We start from the raw sequence: 27,424 nt of genomic DNA on the forward strand, positions 1-27,424 counted from the left end.
GTCAGGCCCGATAGATCTATCAACAGGATTCGCGTTTACAATACCGCTGTAAATAATAGTTACCAAGCTACAGGGAAGTATGCCAGTGGTACAACTCAACGTAGAATATATTTTTCAGTTACTTGTGTCCATAACGTAAAACATAAAATACATGTATTCTCATCCCGAAATATTTAGAGTTTAAAAGTGGGACTATATACTCACCTAATGTATTTTGTAGCAAAAATACATATAACATCATTGAACAAGTATAGGGTTGGCCTCGGATTCACGAACCTATATCATTCGTATATATATATTAAAACATATAATGGAAATCACATAATTTTATTTATATATTATTTATATATATTTGTAGTTTTATAGAATTTATTTTAAATTCTATTTAAAAACATACACCTATATTATATCATAAATTATATGTTAGATATATATATATATATATATATATATATATATATATATATATATATATATATATATCTTTTAATATCTATTCGTTTAGTTATATTAGTATATGTGTCCATATATTTATGTATGTATATATTCATTATTATTATCATGTTTGAAAAACAATAGTTTGTTACATTAAATTCTTTATTTAGATAATTTTTAATATATATAGTTTTATAAAATATTGAGATGGTTATAGTATATGTAATAGATACATTATATATACAAAATTATTTATTTGTTAAAAATAATAGTTTTGACATTAGTGAGTTACTAATAATAATAGCTACACTAACAATAAATTTTTTTTATAATAACAACAACAACAACAACAATAATAATAATAATAATAATAATAATTTATAATAATAATAATAGTAATAATAATAATAATAATAATAACAACAACAATTAACATAATACTAATAATGATAATAACAATAAGAGTAATAATAATAAATAGGAAGTTCTACCTCACATTATTAGGCTTTAAAAAGAAAAATCGCCACCTGCAGGGCTCGAACCCCTGACCCCTTGAAAACCCGTCATCCCTCTAAACCATTGGGCTGTCGTCCATTATCTGATTCATAATTCCATTTTAATTATTATAACCCGTATCTGTTGTGTTTCATCTTCTTCTTCCTTCTTCTCAATTCCAATTCCACAGACGTTTAATTAATACTCATTAAATATGTTTTAAGACTTTTAATTGATATATAATCGACATATATTAGGTTCTGTAATTCAGTTAAACAGATAAAAGAAAGAAAAAAAAAATTATTAATTACAGAACCCCGTTAATTATTTTAAGAACTAAAAATCTGATTTTTAAATTTGGACACAATTAGGTTATGATTATAACATGAAATAGTTGCTAAATCATCCCTATAAACTTTTGAAACCAGTAATTAAACTTGAATTATAACAGGGAATTCGAATTTGCTTAAAGAACCACCTGTTGATTTTTTTTTAAACGAAGCTTTGAATCTTAAATTTGAACTCGTTAAGAACAATTGAGGTTTGCAACTTTCCAGATTGTTTGAACACATGATTTCCAATAGAACTGCATTTAAAGATTTTAAAATCCCATACTAATTCGTGTATTGGCTAAAAATTGGAAGAACAGGGTCTGGCGGTTTGTATATGTGTTTTCTGATAAAAAAAATACTTGTAATCGATAAATAATAGTACTTGTGATTCCCTCGAACGGTTTTTATCCCATATCATGAGTTATTTGATGATATATAAACAGATAAAGGGTCGACAGAAATAGTTTCCCCAAGGACAAAAATATATAAAAAAAATAAAAGTGAATTATGAGATATGACTGATTTTGGACATTCCCTTTAGATTGGAATCTGAGATTGGTACGATTCTTAACAATCAAAAACAGTTTGATAATTACAAGAGACATATTTAAGTTTACGTATTTATTTATAAATATCCGTAATTATATTTGTATATGTATTTATATCTATTTAAAACAGTATTTATTTACCTTATATATATATATATATATATATATATATATATATATATATATATATATATATATATATATATATATATATATATATATATATATATATATATATATATATTTATATCTAACTCTTAAAGTTGATTAGTGTTGTGACTAATACTAATAATAATATTATTATTATTAAAGAGACTATTAATAATTAATGATAAATAAAATATTTATTACTAATAATAATAATAAAAAGATCATAATACTAATCTTATTAGCTATGTTAATATTATTAATGATATTGATAATTATAATAATATAAAAGCTTATACTTGTCAAATTTTATACCTATACATATATGTTTATTTTTTTGAAATAATAATATCACTAATACAAATATTAATATTAATATTATTACTAATAATAAATAATGAAAGTAATGACAATAACATCAATTATATTTAAACTTGTAATTTAATATTTTACTATTTATTATTTTTGTAATATTATATTATATGATGACATTTTCCAGATAGTTAATATTCGTATTTATTTAACAGATAACATAGTCTTATAATAGCATATACATATTTGTATATATTACAGTACTTATTTATTCTAATTATTATTTTACCTTTTAATTACAAGTTGTTTAAAAAAATCTATTTTATTATATCAAAATATTATATATCCTTATATTTATATTTATACATATTTATTTACAAATAGTTGTTCGTGAATCATCAGGCTTGGTCAAAGGGTAACTGATTATCCGAATATAGATTTTAAACTTTCTAGACTCAAAATTAAAGATTTTGCTTATCGTGTCGGAGACATATAAAGATTAAGGTTTAAATTTGGTCGAAAATTTCCGGGTCGTTACACATAATTTCCTTAATCCTATCCTACTCGAAAAACAATTTTGAAATCACTCACTCGGACATCACTCCATCGTAATATTTTATGTATACTAATAATATCTTGAAATAATACGGAGTAAATATATATATGTAAATCGATTGAGAGAGTTTAGAGAAAAAATATTTTCAAGTTTCTATGAAATAATGAAACCTATTGAATTCTATTTATAATAGATTTTTGAATTATTAAAGTGAATTATTAAAGTATGAATTATTAAAGTGAATTATTAAAGTATAAATTATTAAAGTAAATTATTAAAGTATGAATTATTAAAGTGAATTATTAAAGTATGAATTATTAAAGTGAATTATTAAAGTATGAATTATTAAAGTGAATTATTAAAGTTAAAGTAAAGTAAAAATAAAGTAAAGGTAAAGTTTAAGTATAGTAAAAGTATAAAACTTTGTACATATAATACGCGTATAAATATATATAATATTAATTTAAATCGTTATATATATTTAATAAAATAAAATATAAATATCGTTATCTTTATCATACTAGTTAAGTAATGAGTTGTCAAAAGTGGTTCTAGATATTTATAAAAGTTATATACGTTTTAATAATAAAGTTCTTTTTAAACTGAAAACGTTTTTGTACGTTTGAAACTAAATAGATCAATCGAGTCTTTATGAGATTCAATCTTCCACTATCCTTTGTCTAGTTCTCAATGACTGACAATTTGTTCTTATTTATAAATCACTTTACCATTTTCCGAATATTGTTAAAATGGAAAGATTTCTCAAATCAACGTGGGCCTTTCAACAGAGACTTGTAATCATAATTCAATATATCTGATAATTCAATCATTTGATCTTATCTTCTAATTCCATTGATAAACATTTTGAAACAGATACAATCATATAAAGTATTTAATCTAATATTTTTTTTACGTTTCAAGTTATAATATATATACGCATATACATATATAATCATATTCGTTTAATGGTTCGTGAATCGTTGGAATTTGGTTGAAGTTGAATGAATGTATGAACATAGTTTAAAATTCTTGAAATTTAACTTAACAAATATTGCTTATCGTGTCGGAAACATATAAAGATTAAAGTTTAAATTTGGTTGGAAATTTCCGGGTTGTCACAGTACCTACCCGTTAAAGAAATTTCGTCCCGAAATTTGAGTGGAAAGGTCGTGAATGATAATAAGTATGTTTTCATGATGCATACGGGCTGAAAATTAGAGTTTTATCATCAGCGAATAATTTGGATAAACAATCCATTTATATGAAGAGTACGAATGAAGCTAACATAGAAGAGTGAAATGAGTAAGTGTAGATTCATCTTATCATTTGACGTAGATATGATTGATTCCCAGATTTCAAGGGATTTGAAGAAAATCTTCTTAATAAGATTTGACTCTCCGGTAATCAAGGGAATTAGGATCCGCTTTAAATACGATCGTCCATTTTAATTGTTCTGTCGGAGATTTTCTTATAAATTCACCTCCTTCATTTCCTTACAACTCACACCTTCTGTTGATGCATTTTATGCAAGTCCCTAGACATCTACCCACGTCCATTGCAGGTACAACAGTTTACAGGCCACCATGATTGCTCGTTATTACCCTATCCGTGTTTGTATGTGGTTACAGGAACTGCAGGAACGAGATTTAGATGTTTTACTATGTTAGACTTAGTCAGATGTACGAGTGAAGCCTCACTAGTACGGCTGACAGGCTCATACGCACAGTTGATGCTGAGCTAAGTCACAATTACAACCTAAATGAGAAGACACGAGTGAGTGATCACCCGTACGACTGATGGAGCCAACTCGTATGTGTGATGAATGAATCGTATGGGTGAGTCAACAGCAGGGGTATATAAAGTCTTATGTTCTTCATTTTAGGTTAAGCCTCTCATTTGTTACACACACTCAGATCTAGTGAGCTCCTCCGATTCTCTCTCATTCTAAATCACCCAGGTGGTGAATAATAGCTCTAGGTGTTGATCTAATCACGCTTGATTTAGTTGTGGTTTGACTAAATTAATCAAAAAAAAAAACTTAACCTATTCACTAGAGGGTTTGATTCACTTATTCCGTAATTGTGTGAGTTAAATCTATTGATTTCTAAGTTCCTAGTCATGTTTCATCACCTTCTAATCTTTCCCCCTCAACTCATATTTTAAAGTATTCATCAATATGCTCCATCCAGTTCTGATTCTCGATATACTTCTAACTTTCATATCGGTCATTCTTCTTTTTCATCTACCGCCGAAAGAATCTATTTACTTCTACTATACTCTTAGGTTTATAGTGTTTCTAATTCTCCCGTGTCTTTATATTGCTATATGTATCGATATATATGGTTTATAATTTCTGGTTTGTCGTTGGGCTTTATATGTTCCCTTATATTTCAAAGTCTCTGCTTCTATCTTCTATAATCATTATCATTCACAGTTAATGCTCTCTTTTATTTGCTGCAATTTATACCCCAATTTCTATTTCGGAGTTTTGTCCTTTCGTTTCTTCTTCTTGCGATTAAGCATCGCTTGTAATGGTCCAGAATTCACAGATATGAATTTCGAAATGAACATTGTTAATGGTCTAGGAAGGAAATTGTGATGGCATGATCTTGACTTGTCAAATTACTAGAATACCTTGGAAAAGGCCGACTCATCAAGAAATATTTTCTTGATATTTTAGAGGTTAAATAGAATACAAGAGTCGTATAACATGGCACATGATGATGTTATGATCTGTGAATCATCACGTTCCATTTAGAACTCAGCATGACTTACTTTAATATAATCACATTGATCAAGTGTCATTATATTATACTAATTCATGCTTCAGTTCCTAACACTACTTCAAAATATTCCTATTTTAAACTTGAATTTTTCAGAATTTAGAAACTAAAATAGTTTCTTTTATGATGTAATACAGATAGCGCGAAGAGGTAAATGATTTCAAATAAGAAAAATTAAGAAAATATCTTCAGAAATATGGAGGATATTTATAATGAAAGATATGATGATATTTTAGAATTTCTAATATCAGAGGATGATGAAGAATATTGTCTGCAGGGGTTTAGAGTCAGGAGCAAGGTATTCGTTAATGACTTCAGCAGGTACTGAATCATTTGGATCCTTTGAAGTCAGGTTCAGTCTTTATAATTGGTCCACAGCCTCCTTCCTACTTTGCTCAATCCGTTTTCCAGTTCCAAAACTTCTCTTTTTCTGCGCTTTGCCAGCACACTTCATCATTATCATCCAGCTTTTACCGTTTAAAGTCGTTTATAGTTTTTGCTGCTTCATCGGCATTTTTTCCATTTTCGGAGAACCAATTCGTAGTTCGGAGTGTTTTTCAGAAACTTCACATTCAAATTAAGTCCAGAAGATAGACGTTATATATACACATATAACTGTTGGCGTAGACATGCTGCGAGATTTCAAAATACTGATTGCTAATTCCCAATGATTCGTATGGCAATTCTCATTACAAGATGCGAATGAGTAAATGATGGGGTTTCAATGAATAATTATAATGACTTTTTGGAGAAGCTAAAGTCAAAGGGTAATGAAGTTGTTGGTACATCTACTAATAATGTGGTGGAATGTAAAAGGTTCCCTGGTAACGATGGTGTATATCTCAAGGTTATAATAAGGTTAGTCTGACTGAAAAGTCGAAGTTGACTTGCTGGAGCTGTGACAAAACTGGCTACTTTGAATAGGAGTCGCAAAGTTATTTTTGCTAATGAATGCCAAAGAATCTGATGCGGATACGTTGTTTAAACTTTTACTTTGGTTTCAAGAGTTTTTCGGGTACATAACTGTGGGTAACATGGGGTTGGATCATCATCTCGATTGCTCATCATTCGAAGTGTCTTCAGAAATTTTTGAAGGGTTTGAACACAGATTGTAATTGTTAACATACATTTGATATTCTAACACAGTTTTGAAGTCAAAATATAGCTTGTGAAAGATGTAAGGATCTAAGAGTGATGATTTTGGTCATATCTTAAGTTGAATTTTGAGATTTCAAAATCAGAATATGTAATTAAATTTTGAATGAGTATGGTTGTTTTGATTTCTATAAAAGAATGTATATTGTTGTGAAAGTAGGGGGTATAATGGATGATTTGCTGAATCAGATTCGAAGAATGTAACATATTAATTGTGAATTTATATATCTCTCGGGTATTACCTACTCGTTAAAAAAAATTTCACAATTAATATTTTGTACAAAAGAATTTTATTACAGTCTTTATGAATATATATATATATATATATATATATATATATATATATATATATATATATTTCTTCAGTTGTAACATAGATTTAATGAGTTAATGTTAAATTAAACTCATTTGATTTACGGTTGAAACTAGAATTGAATATTCTCTAAAGGCTTTAAAAAGTACATAACTTTTACGCAGTATTTCTTTAATGACATTGAAATTATGAATCAATACTTCGTTATTTGTTGATGTATGATGTTCGGTTCGTGGAATTCTTGTGAATTTCGCAAATTACGAATGATGTTATCTGAAAAGTTTCGGGTACATCGATGATGAAAGTGTAAAATCAAATATATACTTGATTTATTATGAATTGGAATTTGTTGAATTGCGACAGAGATTGTAGTTAACGCTGGATAAGTTGCGGCCAAAGGATGTACATTATTGCATATTTGTAATATGAATTAACCGAGTAGTTAAGATTCATACACAATAGCTTAGCACAGAAAGATTTATTTCAAAATATATATATATATATATATATATATATATATATATATATATATATATATATATATATATATATATATATAATATACAAATAATTTCTTTAGAGGGAATGAGTTAATTCTTCATAACTCGTTGATAAAATATACACGTTATTGATTCGTAATGATGTCCACAGTGATTCTTGAACTGACGGAGTTTGTGATGTTATCGGTGTTGTTGATTCGGACGTTGACTGTACTGACGATGCTGGTAACGCTGACGGTACTGTTGATGCTGTTGGTAAAGCAAGTTTATCTTGTTAATCTCACACCATTTTTGTCAGGGTTTCTACTCTTCCTTCTATCATTTTGGTTCGCTTAACTGATTTATGGTTAGGGCTTGATTAGATAATCTCTAAGACTTTAGAGATTACATAATCGCCGCGGAATGTTTCTCCTTTGAAGTTATGAATTAATACTTCGTCAGTTATTGTTATTGGTACTCCTTGGTATCTATGGTGCGTATGACGTTGATGCTCGTGGGACAGATTGTGAAGTTGAGATTTACGACGCGGTTGTGGTTGGAGGTGGTAATGGTACTGTTGGCGTTGATGATGGTGGTACTGGTTATGCTGCTGATGCTGCTGCTGGTGTTTGTAATCTATGCACTATATTCTCCAAAGCCACTACCCGAGCGCGAAGCTCGTTGACTTCTTCTATTACACCGGGGTGATTGTCGGTTCGGACGAGCGGATAAATAAAATCTAAAATTTAATGTAATATATAATCGTGACGAGATACTCTGGAAATGAGCGAGAAATGGTGTTTCGGACAGGTTCGCCGGTAAGTGCTTCAGATTCTTCGTCAATAGGGCAATGTGGTGGATGGAAGGGATCACCTTCTTCTTGTCTCCAATGATTGAGGAGGCTATGAACCCATCCCCAATTCATCCAGAATAGGTGATGACTGATTGGTTGATCTATTTCGGTCACACTGCTTTCGGAGCTTGAATGAGATTCCAGTTCGGAATCCGAGTGACTTGAACTAATGACGAATTCCATTTCGTACGATTGGATAAAGGATTTTTTTTTTCCGTATATATATAGATCAAAATATTTCGTAGATTACGGAGGACTTTGCGGGATATGTTAGGCAAAGTTTAAAGTAACAGATACGATAAGATATGATTTAGTAGATATGCTAAGATATGAATTTTTGTCTATACACTATTCATGCAATCAATGTAGCAAGACGTGTCTTAGACTAAAAATGATAAGCAGGTAATTTCCTGAGGATGATAAGTAGTTAATTTTCGACACAAAATGATAAGCAAAACTTTTGACATGCAGACACGGTCGAAGTCCAGACTCACTAATGCATCCTATCGACTTATCAGTTAGACACACTAATGCAGACCTGGTTCACTAAGACCACCGCTCTGATACCAACTGAAAGGACCCGTTCATATACATTATAAACGATTCACAATAGTTGATTACATTGCGAGGTATTTGACCTCTATATGATACATTTTACAAACATTGCATTCGTTTTTAAAAGACAAACTTTCTTTACATCGAAAATTGACAGGCACGCATACCATTTCATAATATCCACTATCCAACTATAAATTGATTTAATAATAATCTTTGATGAACTCAATGACTCGAATGCAACGTTCTTCGAAATATGCTATGAAAGACTCCAAGTAATATCTTTAAAATGAGCAAATGCACAGCGAAAGATTTCTTTAACACCTGAGAATAAACATGCTTTAAAGTGTTAACCAAAAGGTTGGTGAGTTCATTAGTTTATCATAATCATTTATTTCCATCATTTTAATAGACCACAAGAATTTCATTTCCAGTTCTCATAAATATACGTCCCATGCATAGAGACAAAATAATCATTCATATGGTGAACACCTGGTAACTGACATTAACTAGATACATATAAGAATATCCCCTATCATTCCGGGATCCTCCTTCGGACATGATATAAATTTCGAAGTACTAAAGCATCCGGTACTTTGGATGGGGTTTGTTAGGCCCAATAGATCTATCTTTAGGATTCGCGTCAATTAGGGTGTCTGTTCCCTAATTCTTAGATTACCAGACTTTAATAAAAAGGGGCATATTCGATTTCGATAATTCAACCATAGAATGTAGTTTCAATTACTTGTGTCTATATCGTCAAACATTTATAAAGCAGCGCATGTATTCTCAGTCCCAAAAATATATATTGCAAAAGCATTTAAAAAGGGAGCAAATGAAACTCACCATACTGTATTTCGTAGTAAAAATACATATAACGTCATTGAACAAGTGCAAGGTTGGCCTCGGATTCACGAACCTAAATTAATTATATATATTTATGTGTTGGTCAATATTTTTCTAACAAATTAGGTCAAGTCATAGTGTACCACAATCCTAATGCTCGAGACTAATATGCAAAAGTCAACAAAAGTAAATTTGACTCAAAATAATTTCCAAAAATCTATACATGATTAATATATAGTTTAAATATCGTCATTTTATATTTTTAAATATTTTTAAAAGATTTATTAGAGTAAATAATATAATTTATTTATTAATAAATAAAATTTTATATTAAATTTATATAATAAAATATACTTTTATATATATTAAGTAATAAAATTTATAGGGTTCATTTAATATCATAAAGATAATATGATAGGTATTATTAAAGTAAGTTATTACACGTAGTAAAATATGTTTGTATCACATATTTATTTGATAAAATAATATCTATAATGATAGTAAGTAAAAGTTGTATTATTTTGTAATAATAATTATTATTATAAAAATGTCAATATTTATAATTACTAAGATGACATTATGATAAAACGATAATTCTAATTATGATAACTTTAATATTTACGATAATTTTTAATATTATCTTTAAAATAATAATTCTATTTAAAATAATAATAATAATGATATTTTATAGTAATAATGACATTTCTATTAAAATGATAATTTTTGTTAAAATGATAGTTTTAATACTAACGATACTTTTAATAATAATAGTAATGATAAAAATAATAAGAATGATAATTTTATCTAAATCAATATCTTATAATATTTTAATTTCATCATGATACTCTTACTCATTATTTCCTAATCGTTTCATTTAATAGCTTTTAATCGTCTTTTATATCGTGTTCATAATAATGATAATAATAGTAATCAAAATAATTAGGTATTACAAATATTTGTTTTAATTACACTAATATTAATAATGATAGTTACTATAACATTATTAACGATAATACTAATAATTATCTTAATGATAATATAGTAATAATAATAATAACAATAACAATAACCATTTTTAAATAATGTTATATATATATATATATTAATAATGATAATAATAATAATAATAATACTAATAATAATAATAATAATAATAATAATAATAATAATAATAATTGGATAATAATAATAATAATACTAATTATAACTTTAACGATAATAACGATAGTAATAATAAAAAAAAATAACAATTTTTAATGATAAATCCCTTTTATTGATAAAGATAATAATAATGATAATAATAAGACAAAACTAGAACGACAATAAAAACGACGATAATAATAATCATTTTTAATAAAAATATCGAAAATTCAATTGATTATAACTTCTAATCCGTTCATCGAAACCATTCGATATCTAAAGGAAAAGTTCTTAATTTTTCGCTAGCTTTCCAAGGACATGCATATCTATACCTTATCTCAACCGCAAGTGTAACTAATTCAAGATTCAACCTAACCTGTCTAAGGGCAATATCAAAAGTACAAACATGCATAATCCTAAATACTCGAGCACTAGTCAGGGATACACTATTAGTATGTAAAAGTTAAATTATGAGTACTCACGTATCAATATTGATATTCAATATTGCAGGAAAGGTACGTAGACGCAACGGAAATGATAAACACTATATTGACCTCACGAGCATACCCATGAACTATACTCAATCACCTCCATAGCTATAACCCATAATTTCCTTAATCCTATCCTACTCGAAAAACAATTTTGAAATCACTCACTCGGACAGCACTCCGTCGTAATATTTTATGTATACTAATAATATCTTGAAATAATACGGAGTAAATATATATATGTAAATCGATTGAAAGAGTTTAGAGAAAAATATTTTCAAGTTTCTATGAAATAATGAAACCTATTGAATTCTATTTATAATAGATTTTTGAATTATTAAAGTGAATTATTAAAGTATGAATTATTAAAGTGAATTATTAAAGTATGAATTATTAAAGTAAATTATTAAAGTATGAATTATTAAAGTGAATTATTAAAGTATGAATTATTAAAGTGAATTATTAAAGTATGAATTATTAAAGTGAATTATTAAAGTTAAAGTAAAGTAAAAATAAAGTAAAGGTAAAGTTTAAGTATAGTAAAAGTATAAAACTTTATACGTATAATACGCGTATAAATATATATAATATTAATTTAAATCGTTATATATATTTAATAAAATAAAATATAAATATCGTTATCTTTATCATACTAGTTAAGTAATGAGTTGTCAAAAGTGGTTCTAGATATTTATAAAACTTATATACATTTTAATAATAAAGTTCTTTTTAAACTGAAACGTTTTTGTACGTTTGAAACTAAATAGATCAATCGAGTCTTTATGAGATTCAATCTTCCACTATCCTTTGTCTAGTTCTCAATGACTGACAATTTGTTCTTATTTATAAATCACTTTACCATTTTCCGAATATTGTTAAAATGGAAAGATTTCTCAAATCAACGTGGGCCTTTCAACAGAGACTTGTAATCATAATTCAATATATCTGATAATTCAATCATTTGATCTTATCTTCTAATTCCATTGATAAACATTTTGAAACAGATACAATCATATAAAGTATTTAATCTAATATTTTTTTTACGTTTCAAGTTATAATATATATACGCATATACATATATAATCATATTCGTTTAATGGTTCGTGAATCGTTGGAATTTGGTTGAAGTTGAATGAATGTATGAACATAGTTTAAAATTCTTGAAATTTAACTTAACAAATATTGCTTATCTTGTCGGAAACATATAAAGATTAAAGTTTAAATTTGGTTGGAAATTTCCGGGTTGTCACACTATCTCAGTAGCATATGTATCTAATTCAGGATTCAACAAACCTATCTAAGGACAATATCGAATGTACAAGCATGCATAATCCTATATACTCGAGCACTAGTCAGGGATACACTATTGATATATAAAAGTTAAGTTATGAGTGCTCACGTATCAATATTGATATTCAATATTGCAGGAAAGTACGTAGACGCAACGGAGATGATAAACACTAGATTGACCTCACGAGCATACCCATGAACCATACCCATCACCTCCATAGCTATAACCCATAATTTCCTTAGCTTCGACTCATTCAAAAAACTATTTTGAAATCACTCGGACATCACTCCGTCGTAATATTTTATGTATACTAATAATATCTTGAAATAATACAGAGCAAATATATATATATATATATATATATATATATATATATATATATATATATATATATATATATATATATATATATATATATATATATATATATATATATATATATATATATATATATATAAATCGATTGAGAGAGTTTAGAGAAATATATTTTCAAGTTTCTATGAAATAATGAAACCTATTGAATTCTATTTATAATAGATTTTTGAATTATTAAAGTGAATTATTAAAGTATGAATTATTAAAGTGAATTATTAAAGTATAAATTATTAAAGTGAATTATTAAAGTATGAATTATTAAAGTGAATTATTAAAGTATGAATTATTAAAGTGAATTATTAAAGTATAATTATTAAAGTGAATTATTAAAGTATGAATTATTAAAGTGAATTATTAAAGTATGAATTATTAAAGTGAATTATTAAAGTTAAAGTAAAGTAAAAGTAAAGTAAAGGTAAAGTTAAAGTATAGTAAAAGTATAAAAACTATGTATATATAATACGCGTACAAATATATATAATATTAATTTAAATCGTTATATATATTTAATGAAATAAAATATAAATATCGTTATATTTATTATACTAGTTAAGTAATGAGTTGTCAAAAGTGATTCTAGATATTTATAAAAGTTATATACGTTTTAATAATAAAGTTCTTTTTAAACTGAAAATGTTTTTGTACGTTTGAAAATAGATTAATAAAATATTATGGAAACCAAATTTCCACTAGCTTTTGTCTAACTTTCGTAAATGACACTTTTTATTTTTATTTATAAATAGATTTACAAATTATTCCGAATATCGTTAAGAGGAATAGATTTTCTCAAATCATAGTGGACCTCTCAACAGAGACTTGTAATTATAATTCAATGTTTCTGATAATTCAATCATTTAATATATTTTTTTTTAATTTCGTCGATAATCATATTGAAACAAATACGTTCATATAAAGCATTATACGTTTAAATACTTTGTTGACATTTTCAATTTATAACATATACACATATACATACATATTCATATATGTTCATTTAATGGTTCGTGAATCATTGGAATTTGGTCGAGGTTTAAATGAATGTATAAACATAGTTTAAAATGCTTGAGGTTTAACTTAACAAACATTGCTTATCGTGTCAGAATAATATAAAGATAAAGTTTAAATTTAGTCGGAAATTTCCGGGTAGTCACAGTACCTACCCGTTAAAGAAATTTCGTCCCCGAAATTTGATAGAGGTCGTTATGGCTAACAATGAGAATGTTATTATGACGTAACGATTATGAAGTTTTATCATGTCTAAGAAGTATGGATAAAATAATTCAATTACTCGAAGCGTATGAGGGAAGTTATCATAAATGAAGGAAATAAGATTATAGTGATTCGTCATATCTTTTGACATCATCACAATTGATCTCCGAATTTAAAGAAAATCTTTGCAATCTATGTTGGATTTGATGCTTCGGTGATTAAGGAGATTATGATTCTCTTCGAATTAATACGATAATCCATCTTGATTTCTCTGTCGGGTATTTCATTATAAATCCACCTCCTTCGTTTTCTTACAACTCACACCTTCTATTCTCTCTCTCTCAACTCATATTTTAAAGTATTTGTCAATATGCTTCATCCAGTACTGATTCTCGATATACTCCTCACTTTCATATCTGTCGTTCTTCTTTTTCATCTGCCTCCAGAAGAATCTATTTACTTCTACTATACTCTCGGTTTTATAGTGTTTTTAGTTCTTCCGTGTCTTTATATTGCTATATGCATCGATATATACGGTTTATAATTTTTGGGTGGTTGTTGGGTTTTATATCTTACCTTATATTTCAAAACCCCTGCTTTTGTCTTCTATAATCATTGACATCCACAGTTAATGCTCCCTTCTATTTGCTACGATTTATACTCCAATTTCTATTTTGGAGTTTTGTCCTTTCGTTTCTTCTTCTTGCGATTAAGCACCGCTTGTAATGATCCAGAATTCGCAGATATAAATTTCAGAATGAACATTGTTAATGTTCTAGGAAGGAAATTGTAATAGCACGATCTTGACTTGTCAAATTACCAGAATAACTCGGAAAAGGCCGAATCATCAAGAAATATTTTCTTGATATTTAGAGATCAAAGAGAATACAAGAGTCGTGTAACATAGCACATGATGACGTTATGATCTGTGAATCATCATGTTCCATTTAGAAACTCAGCATGAATTACTGTAATATAATCACATTGATCAAGTGTCATTATATTATACTAACTCATGCTTCAGCTCCCAACACTTCTTCAAGAATATTCCTATTTTAAACTTGAATGTTTCAGAATTTAGAAACTAAAATAGTTTCTTTTATGATATAATATAGATAGCGCGAAGAGGTAAATGATTTCAGATAAGAATAATTATAAAAATATCTTCAGAAGTATGGATGATATTTATAATGAAAGATACGATGATATCTTAGAATGTCTAATATCAGAGGATGATGAAGGATATTGTCCGCAGGGGTTTAGAGTCAGGAGCAAGGTATTCGTTAATGACTTCAGCAAGTACTGAATCATTTGGATTCTTTGAAGGCAGGTTCAGCCTTTGTGATTTGTCCACAGCCTCCTTCATACTTTGCTCAATCCGTTTTCCAGTTCCAAAGCTTCTCTTTTTCTGAGCTTTCCCAATATACTATCCTTTATCATCCAACTTTTTACTGTTAAGGTCGTTTACAGTTTTTGCTGCTTCATCAGTATTTTTCAAAATTTCGAGAACTAGTTCGCAGTTTAGGGTGTTTTTCAGAAATTTCTCATTCAAAGAATGTAAGTCTTGGAGGTAGACATTGTGTGTATATGTAATTGTTGATGTAGACATGCTGCGAGGTTTCGAAATACTGATTGCTGATTCTCAATAATTGGTATGGTAATTCTTGTTATAAGGTACGAATGAGTATATGATAGGGTTTCGATAATTATAATGATTTTTTTTTTTGTTTGGAAAGTCAAATATCAGTGAAGTTGTTGGTAAGTTTATTGCTAATGTGGTGAATATAAACGATTCCCCCGGTAACATTGGCGAAAGGGCAACGTATCTATCGAGGTTATAATAAGACTGTTTTGATTGAGACGTCGAAGTTGACTTGCTGGAGTTGTGACAAAACTGTCTATTTAGAAACGAAATTGAAAAGTTATTTTAGCTAGTAAATGCCAAAGGGTCTAACACGGATACGTGTCGAACTATGACTTGGGTTTTGAGAGTTTTTCAGGTGTATAACTGTGGGTAACATGTGGTTGGATCATCATCTTGATTGTTCCTTAGTTGAAGTGTCTTCAGGAATTTCGTAGGGTTTGAGCACATATTGTAATCGTTAATACATATGATGTTCTAACACAGTTTTGAAGTCAAAGTATAGCTTTGAAAGATGTAGGAATCTAAGAGTGATGTCTTCTGTTAAATCATGACTTGGATTTTGATTTGTCAAAATCAGAATGCGTAATCAAATTTGGGTGAGAATAGTTGTTTTGATTACTATACAAGAATGTATATTGTTGTGAGATTTTGGGAGTATAGTTGATGATTTGCTTAATCAGATTCGAAAAATGTAACATATTAATTTTGAATTTATATATCTCTCGGGTATTACCTACCCGTTAAAAAAATTTTCACAATTAATATTTTGTACAACAGAATATTATTACAGTCTTTATGAAAATATATATGTGCATATTTTCTTCAGATGTAACATAGATTTAATGAGTTAATATTAAATTAAACTCATTTGATTTACGGTTGAAACTAGAACTGAATAATCCCTAAAGACTTTAGAAATTACAAAACTTTTACGGAGTATTTATTCAATAAAATTGAAATTATGAATTAATACTTCGTTATTTGTTGGTGTTTGTAACCCTTGCACCATATTCTCTAAAGCCACTACTCGAGCGCGAAGCTCGTTGACTTCTTCTATTACACCGGAGTGATTGTCGGTTCGGACGAGCGGATAAATAAAATCTAGAATTTAATGTAGTATATAATCGTGACGAGATACTCTGGAAATGAGAGAGAAAATGGTGTTTCGGACCGGTTCGCCGGTAAGTGCTTCAGGTTCATCGCCAAGAGGGCAATGTGGTGGATGGAAGGGATCACCTTCTTCTTGTCTCCAATTATTGAGGAGGCTACGAACCTATCCCCAATTCATCTAGAATAGATGATGGCTAATTGGTTGATCCATTCTGGTCACACTACTTTCGGAGCTTGAGTGGGATTTCATATCGGAATTCGAGGGACTTGAACTAATGACGAATTCCATTTCGTTCGATTGAATAAAGGATTTTTCGATATGAAATGATTTTTTGGCTATCGGGTGGTATTCTAATTACATAGAATATCTATATATATAGCGCAAAAGATTTCGTAGATTACGGAGGAATTTACGTGATATGTCAGGCAAAGTTTACAGTAACAGATACGCTAAGATATGGATTAGCAGATACGCTAAGATATGTATTTTGTCTATACACTATTTATGCAATCAATGCAGTAAGACGTGTCTAGACTAAGAATGATAAGCAGGCAATTCCGACAAAAATGATAAGCAAAACTTTTGACATGCAGACACAGTCGAAGTCCAGGCTCACTAATGCATCCTAACGACTATCAGTTAGACACACTAATGCAGACCTGGTTCGCTAAGACCACCGCTCTGATACCAACTGAAAGGACCCGTTCATATATATTATAAACGATTCACAATAGTTGATTACATCGCGAGGTATTTGACCTCTATATGATACATTTTACAAACATTGCATTCGTTTTTAAAAGACAAACTTTCTTTACAACGAAAGTTGACGGCATGCACACCATTTGATAATACATCCAACTATAATTGACATAATAATAATCTTGATGAACTCAATGACTCGAATGCAACGTCTTTCAAAATATGCCATGAATGACTCCAAGTAATATCCTTAAAATGAGCTAATGCACAGCGGAAGATTTCTTTAATACCTGAGAATAAACATGCTTTAAAGTGTCAACCAAAAGGTTGATGAGTTCATAGGTTTATCATAACAATCATTTCAATATATTAATAGACCACAAGATTTTCGTTTATAAATATATGTACACTCGCAAGTGTATAAAAGTATTCAATAAGTTGTAGGCACCCGGTAACAAGCCTTAACGTTCATGTTTAACCCTCTGAAGTACACCAGATCAGGTGTGTTTAAAATAACCTCGAAGTACTAAAGCATCCCATAGTCAGGATGGGATTTGTCAGGCCCAATAGATCTATCTTTAGGATTCGCGCCTACCGTACATAGACAAGTAGTTTAATGTTACCAAGCTAAGGGTATATTTCTGGTTTAAACCCACGTAGAATTAGTTTTAGTACTTGTGCCTATTTCGTAAAACATTTATAAAAACAGCGCATGTATTCTCAGTCCCAAAAATATATATAAAAGGGAGCAAATGAAACTTACCATACTGTATTTCGTAGTAAAAATACATATAACGTCATTTAACAAGTGCAAGGTTGGCCTCGGATTCACGAACCTATATTAATTATATATATTTATATGTTGGTCAATATTTGTCTAACAATTTTTGGTCAAGTCATAGTGTACCACAATCCTAATGCTCGAGACTAATATGCAAAAGTCAACAAAAGTCAACTTGACCCAAAATGACTTCTAAAATTTATATGTGTTTATTATATAACTTAACTATAGTCATTTTATATATTTAAATATATTTATTAGATTTTATAATAATAAAAGTCATTTATTAATAAAAATTTATATTAACGTTTATATATAATATATACTTTTATATATCTTAAGTAGTAAAATTTATAAAGTTCACTTAATATCGTAAAACTATAGTGGTAAGTATTATTAATGTAATTATATTACGCGTGGTGAAAAATATCTTTGTATCCCCTATTTATTTGATAAAATAATATTGATCATAATAATAATAAGTAAAAGTTGTATTATTTTGTAATAATAATTATTATTATTCTATAACAATATTTATATTTACTAAAAATGGTATTATGATAAAATGATAATACTAACATAATAGTAATAATGATATTTTATAATAACAATGATATTTCTATTAAAATAATAACGACGATAGTAATAATAATCATTTTAACAATAATACTAAAATTCAGTTGACTATAACTTCTAATCCGTTCATCGAAACCATTCGATATCTAAATGAAAAGTTCTTAATTTTTCGCTAGCTTTCCAATGACATGCATATCATATACCCTATCTCAGTAGCATATGTATCTAATTCAGGATTCAACAAACCTATCTAAGGACAATATCGAATGTACAAGCATGCATAATCCTATATACTCGAGCACTAGTCAGGGATACACTATTGATATATAAAAGTTAAGTTATGAGTGCTCACGTATCAATATTGAGATTCAATATTGCAGGAAAGTACGTAGACGCAACGGAGATGATAAACACTAGATTGACCTCACGAGCATACCCATGAACCATACCCATCACCTCCATAGCTATAACCCATAATTTCCTTAGCTTCGACTCATTCAAAAAACTATTTTGAAATCACTCGGACATCACTCCGTCGTAATATTTTATGTATACTAATAATATCTTGAAATAATACAGAGCAAATATATATCTATATATATATATATATATGTAAATCGATTCAGAGAGTTTAGAGAAATATATTTTCAAGTTTCTATGAAATAATGAAACCTATTGAATTCTATTTATAATAGATTTTTGAATTATTAAAGTGAATTATTAAAGTATGAATTATTAAAGTGAATTATTAAAGTATGAATTATTAAAGTGAATTATTAAAGTATGAATTATTAAAGTGAATTATTAAAGTATGAATTATTAAAGTATGAATTATTAAAGTGAATTATTAAAGTATGAATTATTAAAGTGAATTATTAAAGTATGAATTATTAAAGTGAATTATTAAAGTTAAAGTAAAGTAAAAGTAAAGTAAAGGTAAAGTTAAAGTATAGTAAAAGTATAAAAAACTATGTATGTATAATACGCGTATAAATATATATAATATTAATTTAAATCGTTATATATATTTAATGAAATAAAATATAAATATCGTTATATTTATTATACTGGTTAAGTAATGAGTTGTCAAAAGTGATTCTAGATATTTATAAAAGTTATATACGTTTTAATAATAAAGTTCTTTTTAAACTGAAAATGTTTTTGTACGTTTGAAAATAGATTAATAGAATATTATGGAAACCAATTTTCCACTAGCTTTTGTCTAACTTTCGTAAATGACACTTTTTATTTTTATTTATAAATAGATTTACAAATTATTCCGAATATCGTTAAGAGGAATAGATTTTCTCAAATCATAGTGGACCTCTCAATAGAGACTTGTAATTATAATTCAATGTTTCTGATAATTCAATCATTTAATATTTTTTTTTTAATTTCGTCGATAATCATATTGAAACAAATACTTTCATATAAAGCATTATACGTTTAAATACTTTGTTGACATTTTCAATTTATAACATATACACATATACATACATATTCATATATGTTCATTTAATGGTTCGTGAATCATTGGAATTTGGTGAAGGTTTAAATGAATGTATAAACATAGTTTAAAATGCTTGAGGTTTAACTTAACAAACATTGCTTATCGTGTCAGAATAATATAAAGATAAAGTTTAAATTTAGTCGGAAATTTCCGGGTCGTCACACATATAGACATCTTCCACAAGATATCCATTTAGGAAAGCGGTCTTGACATCCATTTGCCATATTTTGTAATCATAATGAGCAGCAATGGCAAATAATATCCTAATAGACTTTAGCATTGCCACAGGCGAAAAAGTTTCATCATAGTCAACCCCTTGAGTTTGAGTGAAACCGTTTGCTACAAGTCTAGCTTTATATGTATCCAAGTTTCCATGTATGTCGGTTTTCATTTTGAAAAGCCATTTACAATCAACTAGCATTGAGCCAGTAGGTTGTACAACCAGTTCCCAAACTTGGTTGTCATACATGGATTGCATCTCGACGTTCATGGCTTCCTGCCATTTATCTTTATCAATCCTTGATAAAGCATCTTGGTAGTTTGTTGGTTCATCCAAATCAACCACATAGCAACCATCCATGAGAAACCCATATCTCTCAGGGGGATTACTAATCCTACCAGATCTGCGAACGTCTTGTACACTTTGATCATCCATTTGATCATTCTCAGCATTTTCATGTTGAGTGCTAGTGTCAACCAATTGTGTATCATCTACTTGATCTTGAATTTCTTCAAGATTTATTTTCCTTTCACTTTCGCCTTCCATTAGGAACTTAGTTTCAAGGAATTCTGCCTTTCGAGCAACAAATACATTCTACTCGGAAGGATCATAGAAATAATATCCCATATTATCCTTGGGATATCCTATGAAGATACACTTTGTGGATCGAGCATTTAACTTATTAGGGACGTAACGCTTAGGGTAAGCTTCACATCCCCATACCTTTAAGTATGATAGAGATGGAGGTTTTCCAAACCACATCTCATGAGGTGTTCGTTCCACTTTCTTGGTTAGGGCCATGTTTAAAATACGAGCCGTGGAGCATAGACAATAACCCCAAAATGATAGAGGTAATGAGCTTCTAGCCATCATAGATCGAACCATATCCATTAGGGTTCTGTTCCTCCTTTCGGAAACTCCATTCAGTTGGGGCATTCCAGGAGGAGTGAGTTGCGAGATAATCCCACAACTTCTAAGATGATCTTGGAAAGCATCGCTTAGGTATTCACCTCCTCTATTGGTACGAAGTACCTTGATTGTCTTATTGAGTTGATTTTGTACTTCGTTTTGATACTCTTTGAATGCTTCAAAAGTTTCGTCCTTATGTCTTAACAAGTAGACATATCCGAAACGACTGAAGTCATCAATGAAAGTAACGAAGTATCTTTCACCATTCCTAGTTATGGGCTTAAAGGGTTCACATACATCCGAATGTATTAATCCCAATAAGTCCTTAGCCCTTTCATAGGTCCCTTTGAAAGGTGCTTTAGTCATTTTGCCTTGTAAACAAGATTCACATACATCAAACGAGTCTAGTTCATTTGATTTCAAAAGGCCATTCTTTTGAAGTGTATGCATTCGATTCTTGTTTATGTGACCAAGGCGACAATGCCATAAGTAGGAATCACTCAAGTCCCTTTTGAGTTTCTTGGTGTTTGCATGGTATATTGAGCTATTGTATGATGTATCATTATGAACCAATTCATAAATACCATTCGAAGGCGAAGCCTTAAAATAGAACACATTATCTAAAGAAACATGGATGTCATCATTAATGAAATTAAGATTAAAACCATATTGTTTCAAACGGGATACAGAAATAATGTTTCGTGACAAATCGGGTGCATACAAAACATTTTTCAAAATAAGCTCCAAACCACTTGGAAGCTTTAAAACAAAGTCTCCATGAGCTTTCACTTGCACCCTTGCTCCATTTTCCATGAAGAGACTTGTTGTTCCCGCATCTTGATCACTTCTTTTGAACCCCCTGCCTGCAAAGAATTGCAAATATGAGTTCCACATCCTGTGTCTAATACCCATGTATTAGAAGAAGTAATACTAAGCTCAATGTATACCATATATACATTACCTGAGGTTTGCCTTGCATCCCTCTTTTCCTTCAACTCCTTTAGGTAGACCGAGCAGTTGCGTTTCCAGTAACCCATTTCACCGCAACCAAAACACGGATCTTCCTTGGGGTTAGATTTACCGGCAACCTTTTGCTCCTTGTTGTTGTTGGTTGGGGTAACCATCTTCCCCTTTCCTTTGCCCTTGCCTTGGTAGGTGGGTCCTTTCCTCTTAGCTGCGTTCGGCTTAGAAGTGTTATTGTTTTTGGACCCGCCTTCATTGATCGTAAACAAGGGTGAAGCCCTTTTACCCATGCTTGCTTCTGCCGTCTTAAGCATGGCATGTAATTCGCCAATGCTTTTATCCCAACCATTCATGTTGTAATTCATTACAAATGTGTCAAACCTTTTTGACAATGAGTTGAGAATAAGGTCCGTGGCTAATTCATTAGACACGTTGCAATTTAGACGGTTTGCATGATCAATCAGGCTTTTCATCTTAAGGACATAAGATGAAACGGATTGGGAGTCGTCCATCCGACATGCATGAAGCGCTCGAACCGTTTCGAAGCGCTCGACATGAGCTTGTTGAATGAACATATCCTTCAATTGTGTGATCATGTCATATGCACTATGATGCTCGAAATCCTTTTGGAGTTCAGGTATCATAGTCCCAAGCATGAGGCAAGAAACTTGCAACGAATCGTGCAATATTTCTCCCAATAAGCCATGCCTTCCGTATCATCCTCGTCCGGTTGATCGGGAATAGGGTCTTCCAACACATACGCCCTATCCTCTAGTTTGAGGACAATTCTTAGATTGCAGAACCAATCCATGAAGTTCGTATGGTTGAGTTTTTCCTTTTCGAGGATTGACCTCAACGATAGGTTGTTAAAGTTGATTGGTGCATTTGGAATGTTGTTGTTATTGGCGGCCATCTACAAAATTTAACAAAGTTGTTTAAGTATTAATTTTAATTTAACAATCAATACCCTTTAAATCCAATTGATATTTATTAAATTTTAGAATCCAACGGTAAACCAAATTTCGGTTAGGTGACCTTTATCCCGTCATTTGATTTAGCTAGGTAGTCATTATATGACAATTGCAATCCTTTTGCAATTTCTAAGTTATGGAATCATGCAATCCTTTTGTATGGCATATTAATTCCATCAACGCCTATTTGTTCCTCATGCTTCGGTGACCCTAAGTTCATGATTTCCAAATCAAGTCGTCCTACTTGTGTAAATGTGTAAACTTAACATACAAGTGGTTAGGTGACCTTTATCCCACAAGCATGTGAAATTCACCTTAATCATATTAGTTTGTTCATGACGGTTAGGTGACCTTTATCCCATCATGAGTTCCCTAATATGTCTAAGTGTCACACAAAAGGATGGCGTTTAACTTGTTTACCTTGTTGGTTAAAGGGATTTTAAGTTTTCATTATTTCTAGTTTGAGAAAACTTTTATACCATACACCAACATGCATTTAGTGTATGGTTCATTTGAAATCCATTTTCATGTCATGTAATAAATCCAATTTCATTACTTTGATATAAACCATTTTATATGTGCAATCCGTTTCTTGTTCTTAATAACCATTTATTAGCGTCTTTTGCCATTTCAATTTAACCGATTAAATTGTAGTTTGGTAAATTTCATGTTGTTAATAATTTAACCAATTAAATAGTAGTTTTGCTTGTTGTTAACTTGTGTGATAACTTGTAGTAACATACACAATCCACAATCATACAAGAAATAAAACAACCACGCATGCAAAACAAATGTGTTCACAATCAAGCCAATTTGGTAGACATTTGTTTAGCCGAAAACAAATGTCACCGGTTAAGGGTTATAACACAAAGTAGGAGATTTCAAATCTCCCACTTAATCTTGCATCTTCCTTGTCTTCATCTTGCATCTTCATGTTTACAAAAAAATATATCCTAATACATTTTTCTAGAAAATGAAAATACAACCTAATCTATTTTACATACCAAATATAAAATAAATTACATAACCAAATGAATGAATATTACAACTAAATGAATGAATTAATTATTACATACCAAATGAATAAATACAAATCATTCAAACACACATGCATTCAATCAAAAGGTCAAGGCATTGATTGTGAACTACTACATACAACAAATATGACCAATTTGCAAGTTCCAAACCCTCTTGGAAACTCTTTAGAATTCGGCCAAACTCACAAACCCACCCAAACCCGAACATTTTTACATTCCATATTCATGCATGTACATGGAATGCAAATATAGTGGGTTTAAAGACCATATAAGAAGCATAATCCATAGACTTCGGCTCTAGATACCATTGATGGAATTTAACAAGTTTCAAAACAACATGTTCATGTAGTTTACACAATCATAAAACCAATTTTAAGATAGTTAATACAAGCGGAAGCATTAATAGAACAAGTATGTTTGTAAAGCCATTTTGTTAAATTACATATTAATATCAAGTCATGAAATCATGCTTACATATAAAACAAGTAAAAGAAGAAGATTATACCTCCTCAATTATGAGTAGTGAGCTGAATTTGGACAGCAGAAATGATGATGACGATGATGCAAAATGAGCTTCTAACTTGAAGCCTCAAGCAAGTAATACCCCAAGCAATAATACCCACACCCTTGCCTTTAGTTAGGATTTAAATGATACTTGAATAGAGCTTGCAAAACAAAATTAAAAAACCCTTTCTTGAGTGAAAAAGGCCACGTTTTTTCAGCTGCAGTAGCAGAATTTTTCTGCTTGTTTTTCTTATTTTGAATCTCTAGTTATGCACTTGAGAGAGTGAGTCAAAGTCTTGGTACAAGAGTGGACATTTTCCTAAGGACTTGTGTATATAGGGAGCAACAAAGGCAAGCATTAGATGCTCTCTTGGAGTCCCAAAATCTGCCACTAACTTACTTATTTTATAACAAGAATTATATATATAAACTTGTATTTACATATATAAACTTGTATAAAACTTAAGTATAGTTTAGTAACACATATATATATATATATATATATATATATATATATATATATATATATATATATATATATATATATATATATATATATATATATATATATATAACAATCTTATTTCGAGTGGAAATCTTACTTGAAATTGTTTTCGTGTCATGATTCAGCTTCAAGAACTTTCAAGCCATCCAAGGATCCTTTGAAGCTAGATCTATTTTTCTCATTTCCAGTAGGTTTATCCAAGGAACTTGAGGTAGTAATGATGTTCATAACATCATTCTATTCATACATATAAAACTATCTTATTCGAAGGTTTAAACTTGTAATCACTAGAAACATAGTTTAGTTAATTCTAAACTTGTTCGCAAATAAAAGTTAATCCTTCTAACTTAACTTTTAAAATCAACTAAACACATGTTCTATATCTATATTATATGCTAACTTAATGATTTAAAACCTGGAAACACGAAAAATACCGTAAAACCGGATTTACGCCGTCGTAGTAACACCGCGGGCTGTTTTGGGTTAGTTAATTAAAAACTATGATAAACTTTGATTTAAAAGTTGTTATTCTGGGAAAAATGATTTTTATTATGAACATGAAACTATATCCAAAAATTATGGTTAAACTCAAAGTGGAAGTATGTTTTCTAAAATGGTCATCTAGACGTCGTTCTTTCGACTGAAATGACTACCTTTACAAAAACGACTTGTAACTTATTTTTCCGACTATATACCTATACTTTTTCTGTTTATATTCATAAAATAGTGTTCAACATGAAACCATAGCAATTTGATTCACTCAAAACGGATTTAAAATGAAGAAGTTATGGGTAAAACAAGATTGAATAATTTTTCTCATTTTAGCTACGTGAAAATTGGTAACAAATCTATTCCAACCATAACTTAATCAACTTGTATTGTATATTATGTAATCTTGAGATACCATAGACACGTATACAATGTTTCGACCTATCATGTTGATACATCTATATATATTTCGGAACAACCATAGACACTCTATATGTGAATGTTGGAGTTAGCTATACAGGGTTGAAGTTGATTTCAAAATATATATAGTTTGAGTTGTGATCAATACTGAGATACGTATACACTGGGTCGTGGATTGATTCAAGATAATATTTATCGATTTATTTCTGTACATCTAACTGTGGACAACTAGTTGTAGGTTACTAACGAGGACAGCTGACTTAATAAACTTAAAACATCAAAATATATTAAAAGTGTTGTAAATATATTTTGAACATACTTTGATATATATGTATATATTGTTATAGGTTCGTGAATCAACCAGTGGCCAAGTCTTACTTCCCGACAAAGTAAAAAATCTGTGAAAGTGAGTTATAGTCCCACTTTTAAAATCTAATATTTTTGGGATGAGAATACATGCAGGTTTTATAAACGATTTACAAAATAGACACAAGTACGTGAAACTACATTCTATGGTTGAATTATCGAAATCGAATATGCCCCTTTTTATTAAGTCTGGTAATCTAAGAATTAGGGAACAGACACCCTAATTGACGCGAATCCTAAAGATAGATCTATTGGGCCTAACAAACCCCATCCAAAGTACCGGATGCTTTAGTACTTAGAAATTTATATCATATCCTAAGGGTGTCCCGGAATGATGGGGATATTCTTATATATGCATCTTGTTAATGTCGGTTACCAGGTGTTCACCATATGAATGATTTTT

The sequence above is a fragment of the Rutidosis leptorrhynchoides genome, chromosome 3 (genome assembly GCF_046630445.1).
Source record: "Rutidosis leptorrhynchoides isolate AG116_Rl617_1_P2 chromosome 3, CSIRO_AGI_Rlap_v1, whole genome shotgun sequence".
In the NCBI taxonomy this organism is placed as follows: Eukaryota; Viridiplantae; Streptophyta; class Magnoliopsida; order Asterales; family Asteraceae; genus Rutidosis; species Rutidosis leptorrhynchoides.